Below are 14,616 nucleotides of genomic sequence, written 5' to 3'. Positions count from 1 at the left end.
AGCTAACGGACGGAATCGGTACTTCTACACGATGACGTACAAGCGAAACGGAGGGAGCAAACTGATTTGGATTCCGGAGCGGCTCCGGATAACGGTGATTTCTGTGTTGATCATGGGCCTCATGCACCATGGGGTTTGGTACCGCCGAACGCGGCATATCTTCGGCGGGCCTGACGATCTCATCCCGGTGCGTTTTGCGAATGGCTCCCTTTGAAACGTCCGGGCGTCTTGAAGAAATAGGAGTAGATTGTTGTTGCAACTGAAGCTGGCATATTTTTAATTGCTCTTGCAATTCTTGCAGTTGCTGCAGCGTTGGCTGGTCCTGCTTGCAGTTCTGCAAAGTGCGACGGAGATTACCGAACGCATTGCTTCCAGGGACGGCTTGTGGATCTCTAATCGCACAATCGACCCCGCCTACTGCTCCGTCTTCCGCGTCCGTGATGTGAACAGGTGGACCTTGGTGAACATCCTGTCGGTTATCCGACGTGACTGCGGGGACATCATCTTCCTTGGCCGCCGATTTCTCGGATGCTTGTTGTTCCACCCATCGCCTAACGTTGTTCTGCCGAGACTCTATCTCGTTGACCCGACTACGGACGCTTCGAGTTTCAAACTCTTCCTGCAGCGTCTCCTCCAATAGTTGGTACTTTTGCTTCAAGTATTTCTTTTCCAGTTCCAGCTCCATTAGTTTCTTGTCCAGCTCTCGCTGCTCCTCCAGGCGCTTCATGCTCAGTTCTAAGCGAGCTTTCCGGGAAGCTGATGTCGAGGCGTTGGAAACTGACTGGGCTGCTTGTGGGAAGCAATTTCGGCACAACCATTTCGCGGTCTTCACAGAATCTGTTACGCCGGCACAGGAGTAATGCCACCAATCGGAGCACTTATCACAGGCAACAATGTTGTCAGCGGAGTCCGGCCTTTGACAGGCAACACAGCTATATGCGTTGCTGTTATCCGGTGTCTTATCACGGGACTCAGACATCTTGTGGTTGAATGTCTTAAAGTTTGTTCGGGAACGAAATGAAAATCACGGATCTTTTCAGCGATTGCTTTAAGCTGCAATTAGAGTATATATTTAGTTTATAGATTCATTGAGGTTTGTACTACAAAAGGGGTTACACATTCAAAGACTCATTAGTTTTTTTTATTCCTCGAACAACAGAGGTTAGAAGCTGCACTTTGCTTGCTGTTGGGATGATAATTAACTATGTTTATTAGACTATCTCCTAATAGCTAACCACAATTCTCACCTCAATCAAATTTAGGCACTCAAATAAACAAATTCAATAGAATAGTAGAAAATATAAGAAATTTAGGAAAATAAATTGGTTTGTAGTTTCACATGTAGCATATCTGTTTTCACTCTGCTTTAGTTCTGACGTTTGCTCAGACGTGTCATGGTGAAGGTCGCTGTCCGTCACCGAAGACGTCAACAGTGGTCACGGAAGGGCTGCCAGTGCTAACAAGGAGATATTGGGGATTTTTAAGGGACATTGGGGATATTTAGGCGATATTGGGGAGGGTGGAGGGAACTTAGGAATCATGGCCGTCCTTGGGAAATGATACCTTTGGGGAATCTGATCAACAAATTGTCCATTTTAGGAGAAGTTGGGGATTCTTAAGGGACATTGGGGATTTTTAGGCGATATTGGGGATTTTTAAGGAACATTGGGGATTTTAAGGAGATATTGGGGAGGGTAAAGGGAACTTAGGAATCATGGCCGTCCTTGGGAAATGATACCTTTGGGGATTCTAATCAACAAATTGGACATTTTAGGAGAAGTTGGGGATTCTTAAGGGACATTGGGGATTTTTAGGCGATATTGGGGATTTTAAAGGAACATTGGGGATTTTAAGGAGATATTGGGGCGGATAAAGGGAACTTAGGAATCATGGGGGTTGGACATTTTAGGAGAAGTTGGGGATTCTTAAGGGACATTGGGAATTTTTAGGCGATATTGGGGAATCTAATCAACAAGTTGACCATTTTAGGAGATATTGGGGATTTGTAAGGGACATTGGGGATATTTAGGCGATATTGGGGAGGGTAGAGGGAACTTAGGAATCATGGCCGTCCTTGGGAAATGATACCTTTGCGGAATCTAATCAACAAATTGTCCATTTTAGGAGAAGTTGGGGATTCTTAAGGGACATTGGGGATTTTTAGGCGATATTGGGGATTTTTGAGGAACATTGGGGATTTTAAGGAGATATTGGGGAGGGTAAAGGGAACTTAGGAATCATGGCCGTCCTTGGGAAATGATACCTTTGGGGAATCTAATCAACAAATTGGACAGTTTAGGAGAAGTTGGGGATTCTTAAGGGACATTGGGAATTTTTAGGCGATATTGGGGAATCTAATCAACAAGTTGACCATTTTAGGAGATATTGGGGATTTGTAAGGGACATTGGGGATATTTAGGCGATATTGGGGAGGGTAAAGGGAACTTAGGAATCATGGCCGTCCTTGGGAAATGATACCTTTGGGGAATCTAATCGACAAGTCGGACATTTTAGGAGAAGTTGGGGATTCTTATGGAACATTGGGGATTTTAAGGAGATATTGGGGTGGGTAAAGAGAACTTAGGAATCATGGGGGTCCTTGGGATATGATACCTTTGGGGAATCTAATCAACAAGTCGGACATTTTTGGAGAAGTTGGGGATTCTTAAGGAACATTGGGGATTTTTAGGAGATATTGGGGATTTGTAAGGAACATTGGGAATTCTCAAGGGACATTGGGATTTTTTAGGAGATATTGGGAAGGGGAAAAGGGAACTTAAGAATCATGGGGGTCCTTGGGAAGTGATACCTTTTGGAAATCTAATCAACAAGTTGGCCATTTTAGGAGAAGTTGGGGATTCTTAAGGGACATTGGGGATTTTTAGGCAATATTGGGGGTTTTTAAGGAACATATCTCCTGCGCGCCCATTAAAAACACCACCCCCGGCGAAGACTGGCGCTCGAGCCTAGCTATTTAGCACTGTAGTTGGAGGAAATGCCAATGCAGAACCCGTAGCTTCCGGGAAGGTAAGCCCAGCTCCCTGGGATAGTGGGTTGGTGTCAGGCCCTGCGAGCCAGCCGTAAAAAAGACTAGCACCGGAGAATCAACAAGAGAAGACGATCTTCGGCGGTGTGCAGGAGAACGGTGTGTGGCGGAGAAGAATGAACCACGAGCTCGCTGCACTTTACGGCGAACCCAGCATCCAGAAGGTGGCCAAAGCCGGAAGGATACGGTGGGCAGGGCATGTTGCAAGAATGCCGGACAACAACCCTGCAAAGCTGGTGTTTGCTAACCATCCGGTTGGCACAAGAAGGCGTGGAGCGCAGAGAGCACGATGGGCGGACCAGGTGGAGCGTGATCTGGCGAGTGTTGGGCGTGACCGAGGATGGAGAGCTGCAGCTGCAAATCGAGTATTATGGCGGCAAATTGTTGATTCAGTATTATCATGAATTTGATGTGAACTAAATAAATGAATGAAGGAACATTGGGGATTTTAAGGAGATATTGGGGCTGATAAAGGGAACTTAGGAATCATGGGGGTCCTTGGGATTTGATACCTTTGGGGAATCTAATCAACAAGTTGGCCATTTAAGGAGAAGTTGGGGATTCTTAAGGGACATTGGGGATTTTTAGGAGATATTGGGGCTTTTTAAGGAACATTGCGGATTTTTAAGGAACATTGGGGAATTTCAGGAGATATTGGGGCGGGTAAAGAGAACTTAAGAATCATGGCCGTCCTTGGGAAATGATACCTTTGGGGAATCTAATCGACAAGTCGGACATTTTAGGAGAAGTTGGGGATTCTTAAGGAACGTTGGGGATTTTTAGGAGATATTGGGGATTTTTAAGGAACATTGAGGATTTTTAAGGAACATTGGGGATTTTTAGGAGACATTGGGAAGGGGAAAAAGAACTTAAGAATCATGGGGGTCCTTGGAATATGATACCTTTGGGGAATCTAATCAACAAGTTGGACATTTTAGGAGAAGTTGGGGATTCTTAAGGTACATTGGGGATTTTAAGGAGATATTGGGGATTTTTAAGGAACATTGGAGATTTTTAAGGAGCATTGGGGAATTTTAGGAGATATTGGGGATTTTTAAGGAACATTGGAGATTTTTAAGGAACATTGGGGAATTTTGGGAGATATTGGGAAGGGGAAAAGGGAACTTAGGAATCATGGGGGTCCTTGGAATTTGATACCTTTGGGGAATCTAATCAACAAGTTGGTCATTTAAGGAGAAGTTGGGGATTTTTTGGAGATATTGGGGTTTTTTAAGAAACATTGGGGATTTTAAGGAGATATTGGGGCGGGTAAAGGGAAGTTAGGAATCATGGGGGTCCTTGGGATATGATAGATTGGGGAATCTTATCAACAAGTTGGCCATTTAAGGAGAAGTTGGGGATTCTTAAGAAACATTGGGGAATTTTAGGAGATATTGGGGTTTTTTAAGGAACATTGGGGATTTTTAAGGAACATTGGGGAATTTCAGGAGATATTGGGGCGGGTAAAGAGAACTTAAGAATCATGGCTGTCCTTGGGAAATGATACCTTTGGGGAATCTTATCGACAAGTCGGACATTTTAGGAGAAGTTCGGGATTCTTAAGAACATTGGGGATTTTTAGGAGATATTGGGGATTTTTAAGGAACATTGGAGATTTTTAAGAAACATTAGGGAATTTTAGGAGATATTGGGGATTTTTAAGGAACATTGGAGATTTTAAAGGAACATTGGGGAATTTTAGGAGATATTGGGAAGGGGAAAAGGAAACTTAGGAATCATGGGGTTCCTTGGGATTTGATACCTTTGGGGAATCTAATCAACAAGTTGGCCATTTTAGGAGAAGGTGGGGATTCTTAAGGGACATTGGGGATTTTAAGGAGATATTGGGGATTTTTAAGGAACATTGGGGATTTTAAGGAGATATTGGGGAGGGTAAAGGGAACTTAGGAATCATGGCCGTCCTTGGGAAATGATACCTTTGGGGAATCTTATCGACAAGTCGGACATTTTAGGAGAAGTTGGGGATTCTTAAGGAACATTGGGGATTTTTAGGAGATATTGGGGATTTTTAAGGAACATTGGGGAATTTTAGGAGATATTGGGAAGGGGAAAAGGAAACTTAGGAATCATGGGGTTCCTTGAGATTTGATACCTTTGGGGAATCTAATCAACAAATTGGCCATTTTAGGAGAAGTTGGGGATTCTTAAGAAACATTGGGTATTTTTAGGAGATATTGGGGCGGGTAAAAAGAACTTAGGAATCATGGGGGTCCTTGAGAAATGATACCTTTGGGGAATCTAATCAACAAGTTGGACATTTCAGAAGAAGTTGGGGATTATTAAGGAACATTGGGGATTTTAAGGAGATATTGGGGATTTTTAAGGAACATTGGGGATTCTCAAGGTACATTAGGGATTTTTAGGAGATATTGGGGATTTTTAAGGAACATTGGGGATTTTTAGGAGATATTGGGGCGGGTAAAGGGAACTTAGGAATCATGAGGGTCCTTGGGAAATGATACCTTTGGGGAATCTAATCAACATGTTGGCCATTTTAGGAGATATTGGGGATTTTAGGCGATATTGGGGAGGGTAAAGGGAACTTAAGAATCATGGGGGTCCTTGGGAAATGATACCTTTGGGGAATCTAATCAACAAGTTAGACATTTTAGGAGAAGTTGGGGATTCTTAAGAAACATTGAGAATTTTTAGGAGATATTGGGGATTTTTAAGGATCATTAAGAATTTTTAGGAGATATTGGGGAAGGCAAAGAGAACTTAGGAATCACGGGGGTCCTTGAGAGATTATACCTATGGGAAATCTAATCAACAAGTTGGATATTTTTAGGAGATATTGGGGATTTTTGTTCCTTGATTTTTAAGGGACATTGGGGATTTTGAGGAGATATTGGGGAGGGTAAAAGGACATGTTAGGAGAAGTTGGGGATTCTTAAGGAACATTGGGAATTTTTAGGAGATATTGAGAATTTTTAAGGAACATTGGGGATTTTGGGAGATATTGGGGATTTTTGTTCCTTGATTTGTACCTTAACATTGTACCTTAACAATGTACCTTAACATTGGGGATTTTGAGGAGATATTGGGTAGGGTAAAGGGACATTTTAGGAGTAGTTGGGGATTCTCAAGGAACATTAGGGATTTTAGGAGATATTGGGGAGGGTCATGGGTACTTAGGAATCATGGGAGTCCTTGGGAAATGTTACCTTTGGGGAATCTAATCGACAAGTTGGACATTTTAAAAGAAGTTGGGGATTCTTAAGGAATATTGGGGATTTTAAAGAAACATTGGGGATTTTTAGAAGACATTTTGGATTTTTAAAAATCGTTGGGAATTTTTAGGAGATATTGCGGAGGGTAAAGGGAACTTAAGAATCATGGGGTTCCTTGGAAAATGATCTCAAACGTTCCTTTAAAAATCCCTAATTTCTCCTTAAGAATCCCTAACTTCTTCTAAAATGTCCAACTTGTTGTTTAGATTTCCCAAGGGTATCATTTCCCAAGGACCCCCATTATTCCTAAGTTCCCTATATCCTCCCCAATATTTCCTAAAAATCCCGAACGTTCCATAAAAAAAATCCCAATATCTCCTAAAAATTCTCAATGATCCTTGAGAATCCTCAACTTCTCCTAAAACGTCCAACTTATTCGATAGATTTCCCAAAGGCATTTTTTCCTAAGAAGACCTCCATGATTCTTATATTTTCTTTACCCTCTCCAATATCTCCTAAAAATTACCAATGTTTCCTAAAAAATCCCCTACTTCTGCTAAAATGTTCAACTTGTTGCTTAGGTTCCCCAAAGGAATCATTTCCCATGCAGACCCCCATAATTCCTAAGTTCCCCTTACCCTCCTCAATATTTCCTTAAATCCCAATCTTTCCTTAAAAAATCTCCAATACCTTCTCAAAAGCCCCAAAATTCCTTAAAAAATCCCCTATATCTTCTAAAAAGCCCCAACATTAGTTATAAAATCCCCAATATCTCCTCAAATTTCCAATGTTCTTGAAGAATCCCCAACTTCTCCTAAGAGGTCCAACTAAATCTAACGAATCCCAAAGGTATCATTTCCCAAGGACCCCCAAGTTCCGATTACCCTCCATAATATCTCCTACAATTCCCAACGCTCCTTGAAAAGTTCCCAATATCTTCTAAAATTCCCCAACGTCATGAAAAATCTCCAATATCTCCTGAAAATCCCCAAAGTTTCTTAAAAATCTCCAATTTCTCCTAAAAATCCCCAATGTTCCCTTAAAATCCCCAATATCTTCTAAAAATCCCCAATGTTCCTTAAAAATCCTCAATGTTCCTTAAAAATCCACAATATCTCCTAAAAATCCCCAATGTTCCTTAAGAATCCCCAACTTCTCCTAAAATGTCCAACTTGTTGATTAGATTCCCCAAAGGTATCATTTCCCAAAGACCCATATGATTCCTAAGTTCCCTCAACCCTCCCCAATATCTCCTAAAAATCCCCAATGTCCCTTAAAAATCCCCAATATCTCCTAAAAATTCCTAATGTTCCTTAAGATTCCCCAACTTCTCCTAAAATGTCCAACTTGTTGATTAGATTCCCCAAAGGTATCATATCCCAAGGACCCCCATGATTCTTAAGTTCCCTTTTCCCCTTCCCAATAACTCCTAATAACCCCCAATTTTCCTTAAAAATCCTCAATGTTCCTTAAAATCCCCAATATCTCCTTAAAATCCCCAATGTTCCTCAAGAATCCCCAACTTCTCCTAAAATGATCGACTTGTCGATTAGATTCCCCAAAGGTATCATATCCCGAGGACCGCCATGATTCCTAAGTTCTTTTACCCTTCCCAATATCTTCTAAAAATCCCCAATGTTCCTTAAAAATCCCCAATATATCCTAAAATGGTCAACTTGTTGATTAGATTCCCCAATATCGCCGAAAAATCCCCAATGTCTTTTAAGAATCCCTAACTACTCCTAAAATGGCCAACTTGTTGATAAGATTCCCCAAAGGTATCATTTCCTGAGGACCGCCATGATTCCTAAGTTCCCTTTTCCCCTTCCCAATATTTCCTAAAATTCCCCAATGTTCCTTAAAAATCCCCAATGTTCCTTAAAAATCCCCAATAACTCCTAAAAATCCCCAATGTTCCTTAAAAATCCCCAATATCTCCTAAAAATCCCCAATGTCTCTAAAGAATCCCCAACTTCTCCTAAAATGGCCAACTTGTTGATTAGATTCCCCAAAGGTTCCCCCATGATTCCTAAGTTCCCCATACCCTCCCCAATATCTCCTGAAAATCCCCATTGTGCCTTAAAAATCCCCAATAGTCCTTAAAAATCCTCAATATCTCCTAAAAATCTCCAATGTTCCTTAATAATCCATAACTTCTTCGAAACTGTCCAACTTGTTGATTAGATTCCCCAAAGGTATCATTTCTCAAGGACCCCCATGATTCCAAAGTTCTCTTTACCCGCCCCAATATCTCCTAAAAATCCCCAATGTTCCTTAAAAATCCTCAATATTCCTTAAAATGCCCCAATATCTCCTAAAAATCCCCAATGCTTCTTAAGAATCCCGAACTTCTCCTAAAATGGCCAACTTGTTGATTAGATTCCCCAAAGGTATCATTTCCCGAGGACCCCCATGATTCCTAAGTTCCCTTTACCCTACCCAATATCGCCTTAAAATCCCCAATGTCCCTTAAGAATCCCCAACTTCTCCTAAAATGTCCAACTTGTTGATTAGATTCCCCAAAGGTATCATATCCCAAGGACCCCCATGATTCTTAAGTTCCCTTTTTCCCTTCCCAATGTCTCCTTAAAATCCCCAATGTTCCTTAAAAATCCCCAATATCTCCTAAAAATCCCCAATGTCCCTTAAGAATCCCCAACTTCTCCTAAAATGTCCGACTTGTCGATTAGATTCCCCAAAGGTATCATTTCCCGAGGACCGCCATGATTCCTAAGTTCCCTTTACCCTACCCAATATCTCCTAAAAATCCCCAATGTTCCTTAAAAATCCCCAATATCTCCTAAAATGGTCAACTTGTTGATTAGATTCCCCAAATCGCCTAAAAATCCCCAATGTCCCTTAAGAATCCCCAACTTCTCCTAAAATGGACAATTTGTTGATTAGATTCCCCAAAGGTATCATTTCCCAAGGACGGCCATGATTCTTAAGTTCCCTTTACCCTCCCCAATATCGCCTAAATATCCCAAATGTCCCTTAAAAATCCCCAATATCTCCTAAAATGGTCAACTTGTTGATTAGATTCCCCAATATCGCCTAAAAATTCCCAATGTCCCTTAAGAATCCCGAACTTCTCCTAAAATGTCCAACCCCCATGATTCCTAAGTTCCCTTTATCCGCCCCAATATCTCCTTAAAATCCCCAATGTTCCTTAAAAATCCCCAATATCGCCTAAAAATCCCCAATGTCCCTTAAGAATCCCCAACTTCTCCTAAAATGTCCAATTTGTTGATTAGATTCCCCAAAGGTATCATTTCCCAAGGACGGCCATGATTCCTATGTTCCCTCTACCCTCCCCAATATCGCCTAAATATCCCCAATGTCCCTTAAGAATCCCCAATATCTCCTAAAATGGTCAACTTGTTGATTGGATTCCCCAATATCGCCTAAATATCCCCAATGTCCCTTAAGAATCCCCAACTTCTCCTAAAATGGCCAACTTGTTGATTAGATTCCCCAAAGGTATTATTTCCCAAGGACGGCCATGATTGGTTCCAAAGGAATTTATCGCTGTATGTTTTACAACTGAGCTGAGAAACAGGCTCTGTCCCAGAGGGAGTGTTATGCAAGAAATTAGAAGAATCATCCTTGCACATCATACAAAAAAAATGAAATGCATCAAATAAGTGCATGCTCTAAATGACCGCACGCACAGACCCCCCCACCTGAACAGCACCGCAGCAGAGCTACGAGTGCGAAGGATTTAAATGGTTGCTCTTGTAAATACACTTTCGTCGGCGCTTTCCTTTCGCTCCGTCGAAAAACAAGTTAACTGCACGTCACACTTAGTATGCGCAAATCCAAACTCCGCCTCGAATGATTCCACAGGCGGAGATGTGACGCGACAAAGAGCGAGCTCGTTTTCTGTATACAATGACATCACCAGCAGCCAAGCCAGCAGCAGTAGTCGTCCTCATGCCATGGTGCAACAGCACACGAACGCACGACGGATAGGGTGATGTCCATTGTTTTGGCATGAAGTTAATGCAATTTGGAACGTTATTTTCAAAAACATTTTTTGGCTTAACTACAAAAGATAGAGTTTTGGTGTCAAAGAAACATTTTTAGGGAACAAGTTCGTGCATGTTTTGTAGAAGAATTTTTTTAACAAAAGCTTTATTTTCATATTTAAATCATCAAAAATGTCCGAAAAAGAGTCGATTTTTTCGACCAATTTTGCATTATTTTTCAATTTAAGGCCTTTTAAACTATTTTTACAAAGTTTACGTCCAAGAGACCAAGAAAGTAGAAGTAATTAGCTTTCAATTCGTGCGCTGAGAAAGTTTGTACGATTGATAGTTTAGTAGATATAGGACTTCAAAGATAACCAAAAATTAAAAACTTAAAATGTGATTAACTCACTTAGCAGTGATTTCCGACCCTATGTTCCATGGGAACTTTTTCATCTCTCATCAAGACCTATCAGCCCTGAAAATATCCAAAACCCGGAACCAAACACCCTGTATATGCTAAGTTACTTCTTAAGCTACTTTTAATTCACCCAATTAATTATAAATAAATAAATTTAATAACGTTTCCTGCATTTTTAATTACTGAGCACCAACATTTCAAAAGCTCGTAGCCGTTTTTGTAAACAAGAGTAATCTCACTTTTGTTTACAAAAAAACAGTTACGTGCTTTTGAAATGTTGGTGCTGAAATCACAAAATCAAAACAAAAAAGAACCCCGTAAAAACGAGCTTGACAGGGCTTGTCGTTCTAGCTTGACATCAGGCTTACATCAGTCTGATTCGTCGAGCTCCAGCTCGTATATTCGAAGCCCGACAGCTTGACGCAAACGGTGCAGAATCGTTTGACATCAGACTGACCGTCAGTCCTACATCAGTCTGATGTCAAGCTCTGTAAGACTGACCGTAAGACTGATGTCTGACTGACGTCAAGCTTACGAAATGCACTGGGTAGCCATAATTTGATTTTGGTTCCATCTATGGGACAGTAGTGCAAATCCGGGCGGGATTTTTATGTTATCCTGTCACGGAGAGTAGCTTACATTGCTCAAAAGCACCCACCCATACCGATAGAGTGTTGTGAGTGGAGCAGCGATCACTACACACATCAAGCCACTGACTGTGTGCAGCCACTGACCCATTTAGTGTTAGTCGGATGTCTATCTATTTGAAGGGCGTGTTATTTTTGGGGATAGAGGGAAATATTAAATTGCGGTGGCGCCAGCAAGCAATAATTGTAGCCGCTGGTAAAAAATTTTTGGTTGCAGCGACGAACGAATCCTAGAGCGGCAAATCCTTTAGCAGTAAAGATTCTAACACAGGGAAACAGACGTCAGACTCTCATTGCTTCCCATCGGTCAACTTTTTAACGGTTGATTCAAATATTCAGTAGTAGGTCGATCCACCACTCGCGGCGCTGGTATCGTTTTTGCTCCTGTTTGACGTTTGCTCACTACCACCATCTTGTGGCGGCCCGGCCAAACACAGTACGTTTAGCATTGGGCGATTACGTTTTTGTGACGATGTTTTTAATGAAATTTGTTCTAAGTGTTACGTCTGTTTCTCTGTGCTAATGTGATCTTTGAACTGCAGTTAACAGTCGATGGTGACTCCTAGATCGCGACAATCGAAGCAATATCCATCCTTGAGGGGTTTATATTTTTCGACTAGTACCTGTAAAATATCTTGTTGTTCGTTCGGCCGGACAGGACTTTTGGACTTTCGCGGCCGCGAATCGTTTTCTTCGTCAGAACCGCGTCGATCTCTCAACGAATTATGGAACGTACGCGACTTCTGTTTCTCCTCTGATTTGGCCTTCGTTTTGAGTTTCGTCCCCGTATTGATTTCGTTAACTTGCGAAGGTTTACTACGTGTATTCGAGTCATTGGCGAGTGTATGGTATTTGTAACAATACGTCGCGTCCAACCGTCCACCAAACTTCTTAAGATCGGTTAGATTGTCAATTGCCGACGAAACAACGTGGCTTTTGTAATCCGCTCTCATGTTGCGAAACACGATTTCGAATTTTCGACGCTCGGTCATCGGTTTGGTCAACGAGTTGAAAATCTTTTGCAACTCGATGAAATAATCGTGAAAGATTTCGCGTGGACTTTGCTTTCTCGCGATCGCGCGTATCTCCGATGTATGGTCGTGATCGGGGCTTAAGAACTCGCGCTTAAGCTCCTCCTTGAGTTCTTCCCAAGACGTAAAATCTTCGTTTTCAAAACCGGTCATAAACCAAGTTTTGGCGGCTCTACTGAACAGGTAGATGGCCGATCGGAACAAGTCTTTCGGCGACATGTCCTTGGAATTCGCGTAGAATTCAACTTCTTTAACCGTTATGTGTCCGACGAAATTTTTGCTTTTTTCTACACCATGCTTTTTAAATGGGAGCTGAGTACCCGGGTACCCTGTCGGCCACATAAGGGTTAAGAAACTTCATCAAATTCTGACCGTTATTTGCGCCGTCGTACTTTAGTCTCCAGTCAGACACTGGACGATTTCGCAGTTTGCTTTCGCGTTTCTTTTCGCGGATCGGTTTCGGAGGTTCATCCGATGGCCATCCGGATTCTGTACCGGACGAATCTTTGGATTCAGAACTCGTACTTCTGACCCTCTGTTTAACGCGACGGGACGATTTTCGCGGTTTCGCGTTAGAATTATCTACGTGTCCAGGACCGAATGGAACATTCAATTGATTAGAAAAATTACCTATAGAACCAGCTCCTAACATCTGTTGAGTGGCCCACATTTGCATCTGGGGGTTCCCAAGCATCCACGGTGGCATCATATATGGAAGGAAATTTGTTGCTAAATTTTGACTCGCGGCGGGATTGTTGACTGATTTTAAATTTCTTTTGTTAGAACGGTTCGAAGAAACGACTGATTCTATCTCTTCATTTTGCTTGTCACCAGGGATCTGGTGGACTGAAAGCATTCTCGAAAACGATTGGTTAAGCTGTTCGATTACGTCTCGTTGTCCCGAAAACAACGAAAAGTGGGTATTAAAGGCCCCACGAATACTCGCTACACTGAAATAAATTTTGTTGTAGTTTCCACCGAATCCATGGTAAAATTAAGAACTGTACCAACAATTTTCAACCGAATGCAAAATTCTGTTAATTGTACTGAAACATTGTCAATATTACCATGCGTGAAGTACCATTGACTAAAAACATTCTTGATGTTACTATTTTGACATTGTATTTTTGACCATGTTTATCTAAGACGCGCAACATTCAAGTCTACATGGTCGAAATTACAATGCCCAAATAGTAGAACCAAGAATGTTTTTAGTCAACAGTAATACACGCATGGTAATTCTCTGAGTTCCTCGAGAATCCTTTCTCGGAAAATATTGAAATAATTCTTGAAAATCCCTAAGGATTCTCGGAAATTCCTAGTCATCTGAGATGTATCCTACGAATTTAAGAAAATATTTAAAAATTCCTGATAATCCCTAAGGATTCCCAGAAATTCCCAGTCATCTGGGTTGTATCTTACGAATTTAAGAAAATATTCTTAATCATTTGTGTGAGTCAAAAGCGTCCCAGAAAATATTTCAATAATTCCTAAAAATCCCTGAGGATTCTCAGAAATTCTCAGTCATCTGGGATGTACCCAACGAATTTAAGAAAATATTCTCAATCATTTGTGTGAGTCAAAAGCGTCCCGGAAAAAATTAAATAATTCCTGAAAATCCCTAAGGATTCTCAGAAATTCCCAGTCATCTGGGATGTGTACTACGAATTTGACCCTAAAAGGGATGCCTTCATGGCCTCAGTTTCGTCACCTCGCTGAGTGTGTTCCATCAAAGACGAGATCTGAAAGGCGCCTTAGGTCCAGGTATCCCTTTTAGGGTTAAGAAAATATTCTCAATCATGTGTGAGTCAAAAGCATCATAAAAAAATTAAAATAATTCCTGAAAATCCCTAAGGATTCTCAGAAATTCCCAGTCATCTGGGAGGTATCTTACGAATTTAAGAAAATATTTTTAATCATTTGTGTAAGTCAAAAGCGTCCCAGAAAATATTTCAATAATTCCTGAAAATCCCTAAGCATTCCCAGAAGTTCCCAGTCATCTGGGATGTATCCTGCGAATTTAAGAAAATATTCTCAATCATTTGTGTGAGTCAAAAGTGTCCCGGAAAATGTTTAAATAATTCCTGAAAATCCCTAAGTATTCTCAGAAATTCCCAGTCATCTGGGTTGTATCTTACGAATTTAAGAAAATATTCTTAATCATTTGTGTGAGTCAAAAGCGTCCCAGAAAATATTTCAATAATTCCTGAAAATCCCTGAGGATTCTCAGAAATTCCCAGTCATCTGGGATGTATTCTACGAATTTAAGAAAATATTCTCAATCATTTGTGTGAATCAAAAGCGTCCCGGAA

The sequence above is a fragment of the Aedes albopictus genome, chromosome 3 (genome assembly GCF_035046485.1).
Source record: "Aedes albopictus strain Foshan chromosome 3, AalbF5, whole genome shotgun sequence".
NCBI classification, from domain to species: domain Eukaryota; kingdom Metazoa; phylum Arthropoda; class Insecta; order Diptera; family Culicidae; genus Aedes; species Aedes albopictus.
The sequence above is the reverse complement of the archived record's forward strand: the minus strand, read 5'-3'. Positions refer to the sequence as shown.